Below are 21,205 nucleotides of genomic sequence, written 5' to 3' on the forward strand. Positions count from 1 at the left end.
TTGTCTTCCATATAACTCAAACTGACAAGGCTATGGCTTACATAAAGAAGTATATTATAAAATGAACAAACTCAAGATAAATTTACATAAGACATGAGAATACACCTGAATCACCAACCACTAAAAATAATTGAAGAGCTTGAAATTAAGCCTAAGTGTAAATCTCTATTAAGCTTACAACATTACAATAGTTAAAATGAAGGTTAGAAAGAAAATGATAGACATTGTTCCTTTTCCTATACTTACCACCATTACTTAGAGAAGTTTCTAAGTAACAAAAACTTTGAGCCTTTTTCATTGTGGTATTCACGGATGACACCAATACATACTACTTCTGCTTAAAAATCAAACTCATTCATCTTGACTTGTTCCCAGAAACATGACACATACAATCATTTTTTGAAAAAGTGTTTTTGTAATTACCATCTGCATACATCTGAGAGACTGTTTCTAACAAGTTTTGGTCATTTTTAATCATTCTATCTAGCCTTTCTTTGATATGAGGATCTATTTTTTATTCACTCCTAACATAGAGGGGAAGTGCATACCTTCAATGACGCAAAGTAACTAGTTAATTTTGTTTCAGAATAATGTGCAAAAGGGAAGGGAGGAAACAGCACCAAGTATATCAGTATTTTTACACATCAGACACCTTCAGGAAGAAAACACATTTCTCATCTTAGTGTGACAGACTCTGAAAAAGAACACACAGCATTGTTTCAGTGGCACAAGAAAAAAAGTACAGTTCATTTTGAGATACTGTGCGAAATCACTCAAAAGACAAGTAACTTTGGTTTCAGTCACTTAGTTAAAAAAAAAATTTATCCATGACCGATGTTACTCTAGAACCTATTGCCAGACGTCAGAAGGCCTATCATTAATAATATCCCACCCCTCCCCACTTTTCTGAGACACGGGCTCGCTCTGTCGCCCAGGTTGGAGCACAGTGGTACGATCTTGGCTCACTGTAGCCTCAATCTCCTGGGCTCAAGCAATTCTCCCACCTCAGCCTCCAGTGTAGCTGGAACTACAGGGGTACGCCACCATGCCCAGATAATTTTTTTATTTAATGTTTTTGCAGAGACGGTACGGGGGTCTCCGTATATTGTCCAGGCTGGGCTTGAACTCCTAGAATCAAGCTATCCCCCTGCCTCTGCCCCCAAAGTGCTGGGATTAAAGGCATGAGCGACTGCACCTGGCCAATATCCCCTTTGAACATCTGCTTTCGCTGGTTGGTAAAAAAAAAAAAAAAAAAAAGTGTCATTTTAAATTTAGTGTTACTCCTTCAGGCTGCTCCTCCTTTCTTACTTGCAGGGCCAAAGCAACGTCTCTTTCCAGCTTGGCCACCTTCCAACAACGATTTCTTCGGACGCCTTTGTTAATCATTCCTGTATGAAAAATCAGTGCATCTGAAACCTTGGGGAGAGGGAAGGAGGGTTGGAAAACAAACGGCAAAACAAAAATGCATTTGGGAGGACTACCCCAACTCCGTGAGTGGAAATGGGCTTCTCTGAATAGAGGCGAGGGTCGCCGCCTAGGGTCCTCGTACCTCAACAAAAGACACCAACTCTCTCAACTGCACCGTTAACCGATCTAAATGATACTCCAAGCCCAAAAGTAAACCGACTCTCTCAATCTCTTAGCTAAAAAATGGAGAAGGAAGCGTAGGGCTCCATGCAACGCCTTCAGGAGCAGCTGAGACCGAGGCTCACTGGGCCTCTTGATGCGGCTTCCAGTCGGTCCCGCCCTACATCAGTCCCCAGCACGGCCTCCACCTTCTGGTTCCCAGGTTCGCGCCCGCGGCTATCCGACCAGGTCGTCCTCCACCTCACCGTCCCCACTGAACCACCACTTGACTCCCGCGTACCCCTAAAACCTCTGCCCGGCTCCGCGGAATCGTCCCATTACTCCTAACATGGCGGCCGGGTCCCCTTTGCTCCTTCACTCTGGGCGCGTCGGACTTTGGAGCATTTTGGGCATTGTAGTTCCGGCGATTGCCTCGGTATCACTCCAGAACGTAAGAAGACTACAGTTCCCAGAAAGCACCGCCCCTGAGCATGGCTATTGGGGACGTTTGGACAGAGGGATGATGTCATTGCAAAAGCCCCACTGCATTCATTGTGCTACGGTCTCTCCACCCCCTGCTGCTGCTGGGCTTGCGATTGCCGCTCGCTCCAGCTGAGCTAAGAGTAGCAGCAGCACCAGGGCAGGGACTGACTCCAGACCTTGGACTCAGGACATCGCAGACCTTCCCTTGCGTGCGTGACTCATTCGCACATCATTTCTGTTTATGCCTGGGGTGGGGAGAAAAATCCCAAACCAGGTGAGTCGAAGTGATTTATTCAAATGCTTCTACCAAGTTATTCCTCCCGCTTAGTTCTCAAGGTTTTCTTTTGGGAAGCTGTGAGCGGTGGGGAGGTGGGGGGGATTGGTGAGAGGCTCGCAGGCGCTGCTAAGGGGAAAAGCTCTGTGCAATTTGGGTCATTGCAAAGAACAACTCCAGCAACCTTCCCCCGCCAGAGGACGGGTGCCTGCCAATTCCCTAGTCGCAACTCCTCTCAACATTTTTGAGACAGGGAGAGGGGGCTGGGCTAGGAAGGATGTTGGGGAGTGCTCTGGAAAATCAGAGGAAGGCAGAGGTGGGGGACTGCAGTCCTGTCACACACGGCCCGAGAGCTAAGGTTTGAGTAGGAAGGGGTGATGCGTGGGGAGAAATGAAGACAGTGATTTAATGTGGTCGCACTACTTTAGAACATTTGTATGTCGCTTGGACGAGCACTAGTTATTAATTTTTAAGATGAACGCTTAAGTTTTGTGGGGCTTTATTATATGTGTGTGTCTATGTCGTTTGTCTCGCCTTTTCTGCTGATTTGAGGTGACAGTGTCCTTTAATGGTGCACTCCGTGCCAGTCAGAAACATTTCACGTGTCTGACGAAGGTTCTCTGAGGCTGCTGGAAGCAGCGTTTTTGTTAAATGTTTTCGGTTCTCCGACTGCTGGATTCAAGATTGTTTGGAAGTGGAGCCGACAGATTTGTGCTTGTGTGTTTTAAATTACATTGCATAGGCTCTTTGCCACTGACAATGGTACCATAACGAGCTGCTGTTTCCTGAGGCATAGTCACTACTCACAAATAACGGTTTGAAGAGATCGATTAGGGAAGCCGGGTTCCTTTTAACACATCAGAGAAAGGGAAAGTTAGAAGCGCTGTTAACCTTCGTTTGGCATTACTGAAGGGTGCCCATGGAAGAGTAATTTTGGTCAGGGGAACCAAGGAGCATAGTAGTTGTTTTGTTATTGTTGTTTTTTAAAACGAACTGACATTTAACAGGACAGAAAGCATTCTGACTTATATGATGCTCTTGTAAGAGTTATAGGGATGATTAAGGCAATAAATATGTTACTTTGAGATAAACAGCTGGCTGGCTCCACAACAGATGGGGCCAGTCTTAGCTGAGAGATCTACAACCTTGGAAATGAATGGACCTGGGGTCAACCACACCCCCTCTTGGAATGTCAAAAGAAGGAGAAATGCCAGAGTATTTGCTTAACTCTAGAATGCTAAACCTTTTCATAGCTGAGTCAGACATGAGGGAAAGTCTTTACTGGTTGTCTTCTGCTGCTAAGCCAATTTTATTCATTTTAAATTCAGATCCTTAGGTCTCCAAAGTTGTAGCTGTGTGATATTTCGTTAAACGCTGCTTGATGCTGCATGCAAAGGACAGTCCATTGTATGGGCTTTGTAGTAGAGTGATTTATTGGGATGCCAATGAGCAGCTTTTGGATTTGGGAAAAGATCAACAGTCAGCCTTTGCCTCTACGTCTCTCTGTTGATAACTCTCTGCTCTTCTGGACACCCTACCCTTCTCTCCTGTACTTTCCTTTCTTCCCCCCACCCCACCCCACCCACATCTCTTAAAATTCTGTTTATTTCCCTATTTCTCCATTTGCAGTTTACAGTTTTCCTTTCTATTTCAAAATCTCTCCCTTATCACCAGCATGTCACATCTCTTTCTCTCCATCTCTCTCCAGTCTCAGAACACCCTCCCTGGTCCTCCTTCACTTCACCTGGGAACTCCTGGGTGGATGTAGACTATGTGAATATTTTTGCTGAATCCTCTTTGAGGAGAATTTCTTTGCCTTTTCTTTTTCTTGCAGTCCGTGCTTGGCAGGATGAGCAGCAATGAGCCTGACCCCTGGTCTGGTTTGTAGTTTCTGTGACAGACATAATTTAGCCCCAGCAGCGTGTGAACAATGAAATGCTGCAGTTGGGCTCATGCCACTTTTCCTTTCACTGGCACCTGTATTAGGAACTGCCTATGGGTTAGCCAGGTTTTTAAATGCTCTACATGAAATGTTCTCATAATTCCCAAGGCATAAGTAGTCTTCAAATGGCTTGCCTTATATAATACATTTTTTTCCCCTCATCCTTGCTGCAGCTGGTGGTGGGAAGGCTGTTCTTTGGGAAGGCTGTTCTTTCGCCACTCTTCCTTCCTGTTCCCTGTGCAATCCAGGTGGCCAAACTGCCCGTTTGGTTTTTTGATGATACTTGGAGGACAACAGTTCCACTGCCCCTCCCCCCTCCCCCCCCCCCCCCCCCCCCCCACCTGGTTGTTTCTTCTCCTTTGTGCAGGAAAGAAGTTTGTTATTTTATACTCTTCTCTTAAGGGGAAGAGTGTGATAGTGGCTATATTTGTTTATGTAACAGCAGTGCTTTTCTAGGTGTGGAAAGTCTAACTGCTATCCATCTGGAGGCAACTAGTGTGACAGGCAGATTCAGAAGCTGTTCTCTTAGACCTTTTATGCACCATCTTCTCATAACTTATTTTCTTCTTCTGAAATACTTCCTTACTCACCAAGGTTTCTTTTATTGTCCCAGGAAGGAGAAATGGGCTGAATGCAGCATTAGATTTGGCCTCATCACTGCTGTCTCTGTGACCTTAAATAACTATTCATTTCTTTCTGCTTCAGTTTACTTATTTGCAAAGGGATAATGATCCTTGCTCTTTGGTTTACTGATGTTATGGCCCTCTATAATATGGCCCCAACCTATAATTCTGACAATTTATATTGATTGAGCAGCTACCATGTGCTAAGCACTGTGGCTACATCAGTGAGAAGAAATGCTTCCCCTGACCTCATGGAGCTTATATTCGAATAGGGGATATACTTAATAAATAATTGCAAGTGTGATGAATGCCATTTCCAAAAGGATTGAGTAGGAGTGCCCGACATGGTACTTTCCCCTTGTCTGGGGTTATCAGGAAAGATTTCCTATAGGAAGTGACACTTGAAGAGACTTGGAGGGTAAGTGGAAGCAGTAATTCAGGATGGCAGTGGGAGATGCTTATAGTGGGACAAAGGTTTCTGGCAGAGGGAACTTCATGTTCAAAGTTCAAAGGGAAGAGTGGTGAACCTGAGGATTTGAAAGGAAGTTAGAGACAGAGCAAGAGGAGAAAGACTAGAATGAAGAATGAGGCTGGAGAGGTGGGCAGAGGCTAGAGAGTAGGCAGTTCTCTGAGCTACAGGTGAATTTTGGTCTTTATCCTAAGGGTAATGAGCACCTAGCCCGGCTTTAATAAACTAGATGAATGGCATATGTAGGATGATATTAAAGTATTATCCTGGCTGTTAAGTAGAGGAGATTGAAGGGAAGACTTGGTCAGAGTCAATGTGTAGAGACCAAGTAGCAAATAATTTTTGTTGTCTGTATGAGGGATGATGGTGCTTAGATCTAGAGTGGTGACAGAGGGTTTAGAGAGACACTAGTTTGTTGTTGTTGTTGTTGTTGTTGTTTTATTTTTTTTTTGAGACGGAGTTTTGCTCTTGTTGCCCAGGCTGGAGTGCAATGGCACGATCTCGGCTCATTGCAACCTCCACCTCCCAGGTTCAAGTGATTCTCCTGCCTCAGCCTCCCTGGTGGCTGGGATTACAGGTGCCCGCCACCATGCTCAGCTAACTTTTGTATTTATTTATTTTTTTTTGAGACAGAGTCTCACTCTATTGCTCAGGCTGAAGTGCAATGGTGCAGTCACAGCAGCTCACTGCAGCCTCCATCTCTGGGTTCAAGTGATTCTCCTGCCTCAGCCTCCCAAGTAGTTGGGATTACAGGCACCCACCATACCTGTCTAATTTTTGTCTATTTAGTAGAAATGGGGTCTCACCATGTTGGCCAAGCTGGTCTCTCAAATTCTTGACCTCAAATGATCCACCCACCTCAGCCTCTCAAAGTGCTGGGATTACAGTCGTGAGCCACCGTGCCCGGCAACTTCTGTATTTTTAGTAGAGACGGGGTTTCACCATGTTGGCCAGGCTGGTCTCAAACTCTTGACCTCAGGTGATCCACCTGCTTCGGCCTCCCAAAGTGCTGGAATTACAAGCATGAGCCACCATGCTTGGCTGACACTAAGTTTGAAAATTGTAATTGATAAGATTTGTTGATTGATTGGATGGGAGAATAGGGAGAAAAGGGAGTCATGAAATGACTTGAGTTTTTTCTTGAGCAACTGGGGATGACGTTTTCAGGGAAAGAGAACACTGAATGGGAACCAGATCGTTTTGTTTTCTAGAAGGCAGGAGGCTTGGACATGCTGAGTTTGAGGTTCCTGGAAGACATCTAAGATCTTTCACTCTTCCTGTCCATGTGTGGGATGTGGCATGATGGAGTAGAAGAGAGCTCTGGATGAGGCTTTCTTACACTGGGCACTACTTATTTATTAGCTGTATGATGTTGGACATATCACATTTTTTTTCTGAGCTTTAGTTTCCTCATCTGTACAATTTATTCCACTAATTTATACTTATCCCCAGCATGGAAAACAACAGTATACTCAATTTACTTATTTATTATAACAGTTTTCCATGCACTATGCTAGGAAAACAACATTGAATAAGAAGATACTGTTTACTTTGGAGGAATTCACTCAGTTGAGGGAGACAAACATAAATAATCATGTACAAGGAGGTACTTTGGCAATACTAGGCTGGGAGGTGGGGGTGACGGGTGCGGGAGGCATCCACACCTTTGACCCTAGTCATGAAGGCAAACAAAAGCTCTCCAGACTGTGTTTCCAGGCACCTAACAGAATGCCTCACACAAATTAGGGACTCTAAATGTTTGTAGAGTGAGTGAATTAACCTAAGTCACTAAGGGCCTATTTAGAAGCAGGAAATATCAACACATTGGAAGAGGACTATTAGTAATAATACAGATGCCAAATGTAAAATGCTTTTAAGAGACCCATTAAAATGTATTCTAGGCTGTGCACAGTGACTCACACCTGTAATCCAAGTACTTTGAGTGGCTGAGGTGGGTGGATCACCTGAGGTCAGGAGTTCGAGGCCATCCTGGCCAACGTGGTGAAACCCCATCTCTACTAAAAATACAAAATTAACTGAGTGTAGTGGTGCACGCCTGTAGTCCCAGCTACTCAGGAGGCTGAGGCAGGAGAATCACTTCATCCCGGGAGGTGGAAGCTGCTGTGAGCCGAGATGGTGCCATTGTACTCCAGCCTGGGCAACAGAGTGAGACTTTGTCTCAAAACAAAAAGTATTCTTAACACTTTCAGCTTTTGAGATATTTTGTGATCACTTTTAGGGAAATTCAGAAATATTTCAGATCTGGTTTCTTTTTGGGTTGAACTTCCTTTATTCAAGTTAGTTTCTCAAAAAAATTCTAATTGCATAGAGTTCCCTAAATCAATGAGTCTCAGACTTTTGAATTATATAGAAAAGTAAAATTACAAAAAAAAAAAAATTGAATGTACTGTGAACAATAGTTATTTTTCTGTAGTAAATTGAAAATGCCTCCTCACTTTTATCTCATAGAAAATATATTTAGCTTTATGAAAAATTCTCTGCAGTGTTTTTTTCTCATTTTGTTGCAGAAATGAAACATCAGAATAATATAATAATTTAGGGAACCATTGCCCTATTTTCTTGGCTGTGGTGGAAATGTGATCCATCTCCAAATAAGAGCATTTCCAAGTATGGAGGAATTTAATATGGACCACGGTTAATTTATTTTTAGTTTTTTCCCTATAGGAAGCCAACTTTTGAGAACTAGGTAGGCCTCCTCAAGATTAGCCTAATATAGCAGTTCTTAATTCATCCCTGAAAGGTCCTCAGGAAGACCAGGAACTTTTGAGATCATGTTGAATTGTATACGTGTACATGTTTATGTGCTGGAGTTCATTTGTACATGCACATATTTTTCTATCAGTATGTGTGTGTCCTTGAGCAAATTACTTAATCTCTTTGAGCCTCTGTTTCTTTGTAAGACTGTTGTGAGGTTCACATGATGAGATCATGTGTTTTAAATGTCTGACACTATGCTTGGTATAACTGGTGCTCATGGTAGCTGTTTTTAACATTATTTATCCTTTTAAACATTTTATTTATTGGATGATGCTTGTTTAGTATCCACAGTGACAAAATGAGGAAAAAGATAATTTACTGTAAGTACACAACCTGATTCAATGGGAAGTACACAACATCACTGGGGTACAAGTTTTGCCAGAAATGCTTAACTTAAATCTAACCATGGGGCTGGGCATAGTAGCTCACATCTGGAATCTTAGCACTTTGGGAGGCCACGGCAGGAAGATTACTTGAGCCCAGGAGTTCAAGACCACCCTGGGCAACACAGGGAGACTCTGTCTCTCTCTCCTTCCTTCTTTCCTTCTTTCCTCCTCCCTCCCTCCCTCCCTCCCTCCCTCCCTCCCTCCCTCCCTTCCTCCCTCCTTCCCTCCCTTCCTCCCTCCCTTCCTTCCTTCCTTCCTTCTCTCCCTGTCTTCCTGTCTCTCCTTTCTCTCTTTCTTTCCGGAGTCTCACTCTGTTGCCCAGGCTAGAATGCAGTGGCATAATCATAGCTCACTGCAGCCTCTACCTCCTGGGCTCAAGGGATCCTCCCATCTCAGCCTCCTGAGTAGCAGGGACCACAAGTGTGCACCACCATGCCTGACTAATTTAAAATTTTTTTTGGTACAGACAAACTGTCACTATGTTGCCCAGACTAGTCTTGAATTCCTGGGTTCAAGTGGTCCTCCTACTTTATCCTCCCAAAGTGTGAGCCACTGTACCCAGCTCTTGTCTCTATTAAAAGAAAAAAAATCTAACCATAAATAAATAATCAGATAAATCCAGATTGTGGGACATACTCCAAAATAGCTGGCTTGTGATCTTCCAAAATGTCATGCATGAAAGACAACAAAATAAAAGGTATGAGTGACAGATCTATATTAAAGAGATATGACAACCAAATGGAACATGTAGTCCTAGATTGGATCCTGGACTTAAAAAAAAAAGCTACAAAAGACATTTTCAGGGTAATTGGGGAAATTTGAATGGAAGCTACATATTAGATAATCAGTAACAATGTTAGTTTTCTTGGATGTGATAACGATTCCATTTATTTAACCTGACATGTTGTAGGTATTGGTATGTGATCAGCTGGTGTTCCTGAATGTTGTCTTCAGGAATGTAATAGCAAGCTATAATACATCAAGGGCTGCTTCAGGAGCCTATGAGCTGGGATACCACTTTTTGGGACATTGTAAGTGATGTTTTATATCCTTTCTAAATACAATCCTGTATTCTGTGACTGGAAACTTCTACAGCTGGCACTCTATGCTTGACATTACTAGAGGGAGTAATGCAGGTGGAACTTTAGCTGTTTCCAAATCGAAGGGAAAAGGTACATAAATATATATCTCACATTTGTTTTTTGATTCTAGAATTGATATAAGATTGGCTGGGTGCAGTGGCTTATGCTTGTAATCCCAACACTTTGGGAGGCTGAGGCAGGCAAATTGCTTGAGTCCAGGAGTTTGAGACCAGCCTAGGCAACATGGTGGAACTCTGTCTCTAAAAAAAATACAAAGATATTTTTGTATTGTTTAGCTGGGTGTGGTGGCGCACACCTGTGTCCCAGCTATGGGGTGGAGTGTGGCTGAGGCAGGAGGATCCCTTAAGCCCCAGAGGTCAAGGCTGCGGTGAGCCCTGATCATGAGACCTTGTCTTAAAAAAAGAAAAGAAAAGAAAGAAATAACATACGATTAATTAAAATTCATTACAGAAAAACACATGGACTGTATAGGGAAAGTCCTCTTTAATTCTACCCACAAAGATAGTCAACTTTCAGATTTTGATGTGTATTCTTCTGTCATTTTTCCTCATATGTATACTAACCATATTATTGTAATACATGTAATTCTGCTTGTTCTCTTTTGCTTAATATATTTTGGGCATTTCCCCCATGTATTTGCATAGTGCTCCAACTTACCTGTTTTAATGGTTGTTGGGAACTGTGCCACAGTGAGCCTTTGAGTACCTCATTTTGTTATGAATTTGTGGGAATATTTCTGTAAGATATCTTTCAGGGGGTAGAAATGCTGAGTCCGAGGACACTAGCATTGCCCCCTGATTTAAATTCTTGTCAGCAATGTTGAGAGGGCTAACTCTACATACTTTTGCCAAGTCCATTAGCTACTTGGGCTGAACTCTTTTACTAAGGGAAGCTAGTTGTGAAGGGTGAACAGAACGGGGGCAAAAATTGGGTTACGGAGTTCCTGCTCGTCTTTGTGATGGTGGTAATAAAGGTTGATGTGTAAATAATGTAGAAATCCCTGGAAGAGAGAAATACGTTATCCCTGCCTGCAACACAGTACAGTGTTTAAAAAGTGAACTGAAACAGTGAAGCAGTCAAGAGTTTTCCCCAGAGAATTCTGCAGAAAAATTTTATTTTCTAGTTATGGTTAGTTAACTTCACTAAAATGTGGACGTCATCAACCTTGAAATGAAAATAATACCTTCTGCTCACTTCCTCTACATCTCAGTCATGCAACCACATTGCAAAGGGAGAATTTAACCTCTACTTTTAAAATATCTGAAGCAGGTGGTTAAAAGGCATGAGTGTTCATTTTTCTGAATTTCAGCAGAAGCAATCAAAGGGCAGATTTTGGCATTTTTCTTTAGAGAAGCAGGTGTGAGCTTAGGAGTGGCCATCAGTGAGTCACTCTGCCCTAACAGGAACCCTGGGGAAGAGATTGTGAGGATCGCAGCCATGAATTATTTTCACTCTTTAGCCATTGTGGCTGGGTGGAGCAAACAAAAAATTTGAGCTGTTTGCTACGTGGACAACTTACCTTTTTTTTTTTGAGATAGAGTCCCACTCTGTCATCCAGGCTGGAGTGCAGTGGCGTAATCTCAGCCCACTGCAGCCTCCAACTCCTGGGTTTGAGTGATTATCTTGCCTCAGCCTCCCGAGCAGCTGGGATTACAGGTGCCCACCACCACACCTGGCTAATTTTTTGTATTTTTACTAGAAACGGGGTTCCACCATGTTGGCCAGGTGGGCCTCAAACTCCTGACCTCAGGGAATCCGCCCACCTCAGTCTCCCAAAGTGCTAGGATTACAGGCGTGAGCCACTACGCCCAGCCGACAACTTATCTTGTTAAGCCTCAGTTTCTTTATTATAAAATGGGGATTATTGTGGGGCTCAAAGGAGATGATGTGTATAAAAGGGCTTTGGCAAATTTATGTGCACATAAATATATGCTGTTGTCAAAGGGCTCATGTCTCAAACTCTCAAACTGAGCCAGTTCACACTAGCCTTCCCTTTAACTCCAATGGCCTGTGTAGGCTGAATGACTTTTTAAAGGAATTCTGTCTCATGTTGTCTAATTGTTAGTTCTTCAACCAGTGTTTGTGTGCTAAATGCGAGGTCCTGTGCTGAGTATTCTTAGGAAAACAAAGGTGGAACCATCTGGGCGCTTTCGTTCTTCACCACTTTTATTGTAGGAAACTAATATCTTTTAATGAGAGTCTTCAATAAAAGATGCACTACAAAGTTGCATTGTGGATGCTGTCTTATTCTCTCAATTCTAGGCAGTAGAATTTAGTTCAATTTTTTACATACAAATGAGGAAGCAAGTTTTAGTAAGGTTAAGTAAACTTGTTTTGTTTTTTGACATGACCTAGCCGTTCCCTCCCACTCCGAAAAATGCAGATGTAGACCCTAGGTAGGCTTTCTGAAACCAAAACTATACGGTTTCTCTAGCTGCTTCCTGTTCTTGCCTTGCCTTCTAATTGAAAATATAAGCTTCGGCCGGGCGCGGTGGCTCAAGCCTGTAATCCCAGCACTTTGGGAGGCCGAGACGGGCGGATCACGAGGTCAGGAGATCGAGACCATCCTGGCTAACACAGTGAAACCCCGTCTCTACTAAAAAAATACAAAAAACTAGCCGGGCGCAGTGGCGGGCGCCTGTAGTCCCAGCTACTTGGGAGGCTGAGGCAGGAGAATGGCGTGAACCTGGGAGGCGGAGCTTGCAGTGAACTGAGATCCGGCCACTGTACTCCAGCCTGGGCGACAGAGCAAGACTCTGTCTCAAAAAAAAAAAAAAAAAAAAAAAGAAAATATAAGCTTCATGAAGGCAGGACTGTCTGGTGGCATTTACTTTCAGATGATTCATGTTATTTTCAGGCACGGGGGAAGAGTTTTCTGTAGACCTGTTGTTCACTGAAGCCATAATGTGAACTGCCATAGCATCTACTGGGTGCCAGGTGGTTTATGTTTTATTTGATTCTTTTTCCAACTTAATTAGAAACCTCTCAAACCTTTAGAGCAATTGCAAAAATAGTACAGTGAAGCCAGGCACAGTGGTGCACACTGGTAGTCCCAGCTACTCAGAAACAGGAAGAATGCTTGAGCCCAGGAATTCAAGAGCAGCCTGGGCAACATTATAAGACCCCATCTTAAAAAAAAAAAAAAAAAAAAATCCCACCGAAAAAAACAAAAAACAAACAAAAAACATTCCATGCACCTTTTATCTGGATTAATTTGCTTTTGTCTTTACAAACATACACACACACACACACACATGCACAGGCACAGATACTTTCTCTAAACCACTTGAAAGTAAGTTGCAGATATCACCATACTTTGTCTCTAGGCACTTAAGCACATATCCCCTAAGAACAAGGACATTCTGTCATGTAATCACAATACCATTACTTGGAAACCGTAATATTTTTCTGGTTTCCTCAGTCATTCCAATGTCCTTTATAACATAAAAAAATTTTTCTGATCCAGAATCTTATCAAGACTACTTACATAATACAGTTGTGTTCTTTAGTTTCCTTTAATATAGCATATTACCTGTATTAGGGTTCTCCAGAGACAGAACCAATAGGATGGATGGGATGGATGGATGGATGGATGGATGGATGGATGGATGGATGGACGGACGGACGGACGGACAGAGAGAGAGATGGGAAGAGATTTGTTAGGGTGATAGGCTCATGTGATTATGGAGATTGAGAAGTCCCATGACAGGCTGTTTGTAAGCTGGAGACCCTGGGATGCTGGTTCAGTCCAAGTTGAAAGGCCTCAGAACTGGGGAAACTGACGGTGGAACGCTCAGTTTAAGGCTGAAGACCCAGAGACTGGGGGGCTACTGGTGTTAAGTCCTGGAGTCCAAAGGCCAGGTATCCTGGAGTTGTTGTCCAAGGACAGGAGAGGAAGAGTGTAGTGTATTTCAGCTCCAGCAGACAGCTTGACATATTCACCTTTTCTCTGCTTTTGTTTTCTCCAGGCCCCCAGCAGATTGAATGGTGTACACCAACATTGGTGGTGGATCTTCCACACCTAGTCCACTGAGACATGCTAATCTCCTCTGGAAACATTCTTGCAGATACACCCCAAAATAATGCTTTATTAGGTTTCTAGGTATTTCTTAATCTAGTCAAGTTGACATCTAAAATTAACCACCACAATACCCTTGCCTTTTTGCCTTTCATGATATTGAAATTTTTGAAGATTCCAAGTTTGTCGTCTTGTGAATTGGATTTGTCTGATTGTTTTCTCATTATTAGATTGAAGTTAAACACTTGTGGTGAGAATTCTTCATAGGCGATGTTCTATCCCTCCCCGTGCATCATCGGTGACACCTAATCTCAGTTTGTAACATCAGTGGCTCAAGCCTGTAATCCCAGCACTTTGGGAGGCCGAGACGGGCGGATCACGAGGTCAGAAGATCGAGACCATCCTGGCTAACACGGTGAAACCCCGTCTCTACTAAAAAATACAAAAAACTAGCTGGGCGATGTGGCGGGCGCCTGTAGTCCCAGCTACTCGGGAGGCTGAGGCAGGAGAATGGCGTAAACCCGGGAGGCGGAGCTTGCAGTGAGCTGAGATCCGGCCACTGCACTCCAGCCCGGGCGACAGAGCGAGACTCCGTCTCGGAAAAAAAAAAAAAAAGAAAATCAATAGATGTTAAAACTTTTGAATTAAAGTTATTGAGGAACAGGATACTCAAACAATCTCAAGATATCACCTCACAGATAATTTTATTAATTACAAAGGGAAAAAGTAGCCCTTTCAATGGAGAGATCTGGCAATACCACCTCAACCAAATGATCAAACCTCATGTCACCAGTGATGTTACAAACTGAGATTAGGTGTCACCGATGATGCACGGGGAGGGATAGAACATCGCCTATGAAGAATTCTCACCACAAGTGTTTAACTTCAATCTAATAATGAGAAAACAATCAGACAAATCCAATTCACAAGACGACAAACTTGGAATCTTCAAAAATTTCAATATCATGAAAGGCAAAAAGGCAAGGGTATTGTGGTGGTTAATTTTAGATGTCAACTTGACTAGATTAAGAAATACCTAGAAACCTAATAAAGCATTATTTTGGGGTGTGTCTGCAAGAATGTTTCCAGAGGAGATTAGCATGTCTCAGTGGACTACGTGTGGAAGATCCACCACCATCTATTGATAATCCTGGCCTAGGTCAATTGGTATTTATGAAGGGATGATTTTCTAATTCTCTCTTTCCTTCTATATTTATTATCTGATAGATTAGCTTTCAGCCCCCAACCCCCCAACCCCTCCCCTGCCCTTTTTTTTTTTTTTTATGAGACGGAGTTTTGCTTTTGTTGCCCAGGTTGGAAGGAGTGCAATGGCATGATCTCGGCTCACAGCAACCTCCACCTCCCGGGTTCAAGCAATTCTCCTGCCTCAGCCTCCAGAGTAGCTGGGATTACAGGCACACACCACCATGCCCGGCTTATTTTTGTATTTTTAGTAAAGATGGTGTTTCACCATGTTGGTCAGGCTGGTCTCGAATTCCTGACCTCAAGTGATCTGCCCGTCTCAGCCTCCCAAAGTGCCAGGATTACAGGCATGAGCCACCATGCCTGGCCCCACCCTCACCCCACCCCCCCTTTTTTTAAATATCACTTGGACTCATGGTGTCTTTTTCTCACAATGTATTATAATCTATTACTAATCTTCTTGCCTTTTTCCCCCCTCAACCTTATGCTTTCTGATATTCAAATTGTCCCAAATGTAGCTATTGTGAGCCTGTCTTATCTATTTGGCCTCAAAAGCAATCTGATAAAGTAGGCGAGATTTTGCACTTACAAGTGACGAAATGAAGGCTCAGAAACTACAAGTAACTTTCCCAGGGTCATATACCTAGTTAGCAGAGGTGGCCAGATGAAAACCCAGTTTTTATTAACTCAAGCGGACCCTGCTACTTGGTTTCTGCTACTCCACACTGCATCGTGATGGACCAGGAACAGAATGTCACTTGTTGAAACCAATGTAAAAAGAAAGCACAATCCTTGCATCGTTGTTGCTAATAGCAAATAATTGGAAACAACACTAAGTGTGTATCAGTAGGGAACTGGTTAAATAAATGGGTATGTATATACAAGGGAAAACTATGAAACTGCAAACAAGAATTAGGGTGTTCTCTAAGTACAGATATGGAAAAATCTCCAAGGATATATGAAAAGAAGGAAGGAAGGTACAGAACAGTATATATTTGTGAAATAAGTTGGGGATAAGAAAATATATTCGATTTTGCACACAGAAACCCTGGAAAGAGGCCAGGCACGGTGGCTCACACCTATAATCCCAGCATTTTGGGAGGTCAAGGCAGGCAGGTCACTTGAGCCCAGGAGTTTGATACCAGTTTAGGCATCATGACAGAATCCCAGATCTACAAGAATTCAAAAATTAGCTGGGCATGGTGGCATGTGCCTGTAGTCCCAGCTACTCGGGCGGCTGAGGCAGGAGGATCACTTGAGCCTGGAAGGCAGAGGTTGCAGTGAGCCAAGATCATGCCATTGCACTCCAACCTGGGCAACAGAGTGCAACTGTCTCAAAAAGACATTAGAGAAGGCTGCTTTAGCCATTGGTGGCTGGTCAGGAGACAGAGGGATGCTTTAAAAAGAGCCCAAGTGTGGGAGCCTACAAACTGGAGTTTAAATTTGTATTATGGCATTTTCATGCTGCATGATCTTGGGCAAGTCATAACTACTCTGAGACTCAGGTTCTTCAACTATAATAGGGGATGTCTAGTCTCAAAATGTTTCTTCACAAGGTACTTATTACAAGGAAAATAGTTACAAGGAAATTACAAGTTATGAGGAAAATAGTAACTTCACAGTGGAGAAACATGGCAGACAGCACTTTAAGTGATCCAGGTTTACACCAGTGATGGGACAAATCAACATCTGAGAAGTTCACATTGTCACTCATGTGGCATTCCTGCCAAAAATACAGAACCTGATCTAATCAGAAATAGCTAAGGAAATGTCTGATAAACCCAAGTTGAGAAACATGCTACATAATTTTTTTTCTGTATTTTTCAAAAAGGTAAAGGTCATGAAAAACAAAGACTGAGGAATGGTTCTAGATTTAAAGTGACTAAAAACACATTAAAAACTAAATGCAACATATGATCCTGGATTGAATCTTAGAAAAATTTTATTTTATTTTTTGCCATAAAGGCCATTATTTGGTCAATTGGTGAAGTTTGAATAAGGATTGAGATTAGATAATAGTATAGGATGAATTTTAATTTCCTGATTTTGATAATTATACCATGGAAACACAAGGACTGTCCTTGTTTTCTTGGAAATACTAAGTATTTCAGGGTAATGAAATGTCCATACACGGAGGGAGAATGATAAAGAAAATGTAAAGCATTAACATTTGAGTAATCGGGGTGAAGGGTAATTAATAGTTTTCTTGAAGCTTTTTGTTAAGTCTGAAATTAATTAAAAATAAAGAGGTAAAGATGGTGAGAGGGGAGATGCCAATACTTAGAGCACAAGGTTTGTTGCAAGGGTAAAACAAGGCTTAGGTCTCAGCATGGTGCCTGTCACCTGGTGTGACTCCCAGTACAGGCTGGCATTGTGGGATGGGCAAAGCCAACAGTAGCTCTTAGCCATTATGTGGGAGCCAAATTAAAATTGGCCTGTGGCATATGGTGACAGTATTGTTCTGAATCCACAATTGGAATTCATGGTCTGACGAATACTTTTCTCTCTTATTTATAAATTCATTTAATTGCAAAGTTTCTAAAAGTACACACATCAAATCACATTTAGTTATCCACTTAACAAATCATCTCAGTATAGTGTTAAATTTATGTGAAGCTGTGATTGTCCTAGGAAAGCTAGAGGTAATGGTCACTTTCCATCTGGGCTATTTTGGGGCCAGTACTAGCATTTGAGCAACTATCTCTGACCTTTTCTTCCCTTTCCTCTCCCTCAACCCAACACCCAGTTTCTGATTTTGTTGCAGAGAGCTATTTTAGTTAGCCATGTTAAATGTTAATTGTTTTGGCAGACAAAAGAAACTTGAATCAGCTTTTCCTTCCAAACCTCAAGAACTTTGCTTTCTAAGAGCTAACATTGGAAAGAATGTTTCTGGCCTGGAAAATTTAGGTAGCAACCTGAAAAGGAATTCATGTCCTACAGGAATTGGAAGTGGCATAGAGAGCTCAATTTCTTTTGAGAGAGATTAAAATATATACTTCTGTCTGAAATAGTAATAAATATCTATTTTTCATCTTTTTGCTAACAGCCTCAAAATATGAATGATTAAATTCAAAATAGATTTAGCACTAAAAAAAAAAAAAACAAAAACCCTCAAGTGATCCGGATTTTAAAACATTTTGAGATATCAGAAGGACTATTTTGCTGAGTAAGAAGATCCTTAGTGTAACATTTAAGCCTGTGCCTTTGAAGTCACAAAATGTCTACCTTCTGGAGGAGCTATAACTGTATAACTCAAGATTCCAAATTCAGTGATACAAATCTGTACTTACTGTTACTGCTGTGGAACTGTCCTGTTTTGACTATTACCTGCCACAAATTGTTTGGTCTTAGAATTCTGCATGCTTTTTGCTCTTAAAATTATGGTCAGGAAGCAAAATGCAAGTATAGTAAGTTACTTTCATTCTGTAACTTTATAATAATAATATTGGCAAACTTTTTATTAGTTTATGACCTGCCAAACACTATGCTAACATGTTATATCATTTAATTTTGGCAAAAATCACATGAGAAAATGGAATCTCTGAAAACTGAAGTAGCAAGCCTAAGATCGTATGACTAGCTAAGAGGCAGATCCAGGACCAGAAATCAAGACTGTCTTACTGAAGAGCCTGTGCTGTGTGATTTTTCTGCTGGACAATTTGCAATTTCATGTGGAAGATGATTCATTTTTTCACTTTATAATCTTTAAAACTGAGTCCTTTTTTACTTGATAAGTATTTATTGAGAGCCCATCACATGTCAGGCACCTTGAGAACTATAGAGATGGTTGAAACACATCTTTATGATTAAGGTGTTCACCTAGCAGCATTATTCACCATAGTCAAAAGATGGAAGCACCCCAAGTGCCCACTGAAGGATGAATGGATAAACGAAGTGTGGTATTTACATACAGTGGAATATTCCTCAGCTTTAAAAAGGAAGGAAGTTGTGACACATGCTGCAACATGGATGACCTTGAAGATGTTATGCTAAGTGAAATAAAAGCCAGTCACAAAAAAAATACATTGTATGATTTCAATTATATGAGATATTTAGAGTAGTCAGACACAAAGAAACAGAAAGTAGAACGGTGGCTACCAGGGGCTGGGGGCAGGAGAGAAGTGGGAAGCTATTTAGTGGGTGTGGAGTTTCAGTTTTACAAGATGAAAAAGTTCTATAGATTGGTTGCACATCAATGTGAATATACTTCATGCTATTGAACTGTATACTTAGAAATTGTTAAGATGGTAAATTTTATGTTATGTATATCTTACCCCAATTTAAAAAACCAAACAGATACACCTTATGTCTTAGTCCATTTGTGCTGCTATAACAAAATACCTTTTTTTTTGAGACGGAGTCTCGCTCTGTCGCCCAGCCTGGAGTGCAGTGGCCGGATCTCAGCTCACTGCAAGCTCGGCCTCCCGGGTTCACGCCATTCTCCTGCCTCAGCCTCCCGAGTAGCTGGGACTACAGGCGCCCGCCACCTCGTCCGGCTAGTTTTTTTGTATCTTTTAGTAGAGACGAGGTTTCACCATGTTAGCCAGGATGGTCTCGATCTCCCGACCTCGTGATCCACCCGTCTCGGCCTCCCAAAGTGCTGGGATTACAGGCTTGAGCCACCGCGCCTGGCCAGAAATTTATTTCTCACAGTTCTGGAGGCTGGAAAGTCCAAGATCCAGGCACCAGCAGGCTTGGTGTCTGCTGAAGGCTACCCTCTGCTTTTCTACTCTTGTGCCCTTTGGATGATGCCTTGTTCCTGCATCCTCCAAAGGGCATGACTGCTGTGTGGTCACATGGTGGAAGGGACAGAAGGACAACTCACCCTTTCAAGCCCTTTTTGTAAGGTGCTAATCCCTTCATGAGGATGGAGCCCTCATGGCCTAATTACCTCCTAAAGTCCCCACCTCTAAATACAGATGCATTGGGGATTAAGTTTCAACATGAATTTTGAAAGGAACACAAACCATTCAAATCATAGCACTCCTTTACTACTTGGTAGAAAGTGATCAGTGAGACAGGAAGGAATGAGAAGTAGTAAGTGTTGGAAATGGCCTCCAAGACAGGGTAGATCTGGCTGTGCAACAGAAGATGGATAAAATTTGTGTGTCAATGAGGGAGGTACGAAGGGCAACTCAGGAGAAGGGAACAATGAGCGAAGTTATAGACATGCTTTAAAGTCTGGTCTTTGCAAGGAACAAATCTCCAGGTTCATGGTTCTATAATTGTGGGTGTCCCAGCCGTCTTTGCTGTGGTCAGAGACCTAAAAGCAAAGTCTAAACCAGGTTCATGAAGTTGTGGTGTGCTGGACAGGTGCTCATTCATGATTCATTCAGTAAACATTTACATAGTGCCAGGTACTATGCTAGGCACTTTATGTATGTTGGCAGATTTAATAACCCTAACAACTCTGGAGCTATTAGCTCCATTTAACAGATGCAGATGCAGAAATTGTGACTCAGAGAGGGGAAGTAACCTGTCCAAAATCACATGACGGGTAGGTGGCAGGAGCAATACTTTTCCTGTAGAGCCCATGCTGTGTCCACTAAGCCACGTGCTCCTCCTTGGAGGTGAGTGCCAAGTGATGTCTGCTTTTGAACTACAATCAAAATGGCACCTGGCTGCTACCACTTGCCATCTTGTTGCTGCTTTTGAGGATACCTTACATTTCTGAGGCTCAGCTTTCTTTTCTTTTTCTTTCTTTCTTTTTTCTTTTTTGTTTTTGAGACAAGGTCTCATCCTGTTGCCCAGGCTGGAGTGCAGTGGCATGATCACGACTCACTGCAGCCTTAACCTCCCATGCTCAATCAATCTGCCCACCTCAGCCTTCTGAGTAGCTGGGACTACAGGTACACACCACCACATCTGGCTGGTTTTTGTATTTTTTTTTCTTTTTTTTGTAGACACAGGGTCTCATTCTATTGCCCAGGCTGGTCTCAAACTCTTGGGCTCAAGTGATCCTTCCTCTTTGGCCTCTCCAGTAACTAGGACTACAGATGTGTGCCACCATATGTGGCCTCAACTTTCTTTTTTGTTGTTGTTAATGTTGTTTTTCCTAGCCACCTAGATGACCAGGGACAGGCTCAGCTTTCTTATCTGTGAAATGAAGGCTTGTATTAGACCAGATTATTTCTAAAGTTTCTCCCAGATCTAAAAACCTAATTTGTTCATTCATCAAACATTAATTTTATATCTATTCTATACCAGGTACCGTGCTCATGGGTAGTAGCAATCAAGATTCGGCAGCACACTGTTTTTGACTATAAGGAGATTGTAGGCTAATTAAAGAGATGTAAAAGAGATGATTATCATACAGTATGGTCATAATGCTGGCAGTGTACATACAGACAACTATTGGAG

The 21,205-nt window shown here is 42.3% G+C and overlaps 1 protein-coding gene and 1 long non-coding RNA gene across 4 annotated transcripts in view; one reads left to right on the forward strand and one right to left on the reverse strand.

The window, feature by feature from the left end:
- Positions 1–395: 395 nt before the first annotated feature.
- On the reverse strand, positions 396–1,919 carry LOC104662000. Its single transcript, XR_004053748.1, has 2 exons — positions 1,309–1,919; positions 396–694 (listed from the first exon to the last, which is right to left on the reverse strand). It is a non-coding gene; the product is annotated as an uncharacterized LOC104662000 (long non-coding RNA).
- Positions 1,920–2,091: 172 nt separating this feature from the next.
- Positions 2,092–21,205, forward strand: part of RAB30 (RAB30, member RAS oncogene family) — a 97,527-nt gene continuing 78,413 nt past the window's right edge. For 2 of the 3 annotated variants that reach the window (XM_030918577.1, XM_030918574.1), the window contains exon 1: positions 2,119–2,323. The gene's annotated coding sequence lies outside the window, so the exon portion shown is untranslated. Of the gene's footprint in view, positions 2,324–21,205 lie in introns of all 3 variants that reach the window. The other variant, XM_010362868.2, reaches the window with a different exon arrangement.

Source organism: Rhinopithecus roxellana, chromosome 15, assembly GCF_007565055.1.
Source record: "Rhinopithecus roxellana isolate Shanxi Qingling chromosome 15, ASM756505v1, whole genome shotgun sequence".
Classification (NCBI taxonomy): Eukaryota; Metazoa; Chordata; class Mammalia; order Primates; family Cercopithecidae; genus Rhinopithecus; species Rhinopithecus roxellana.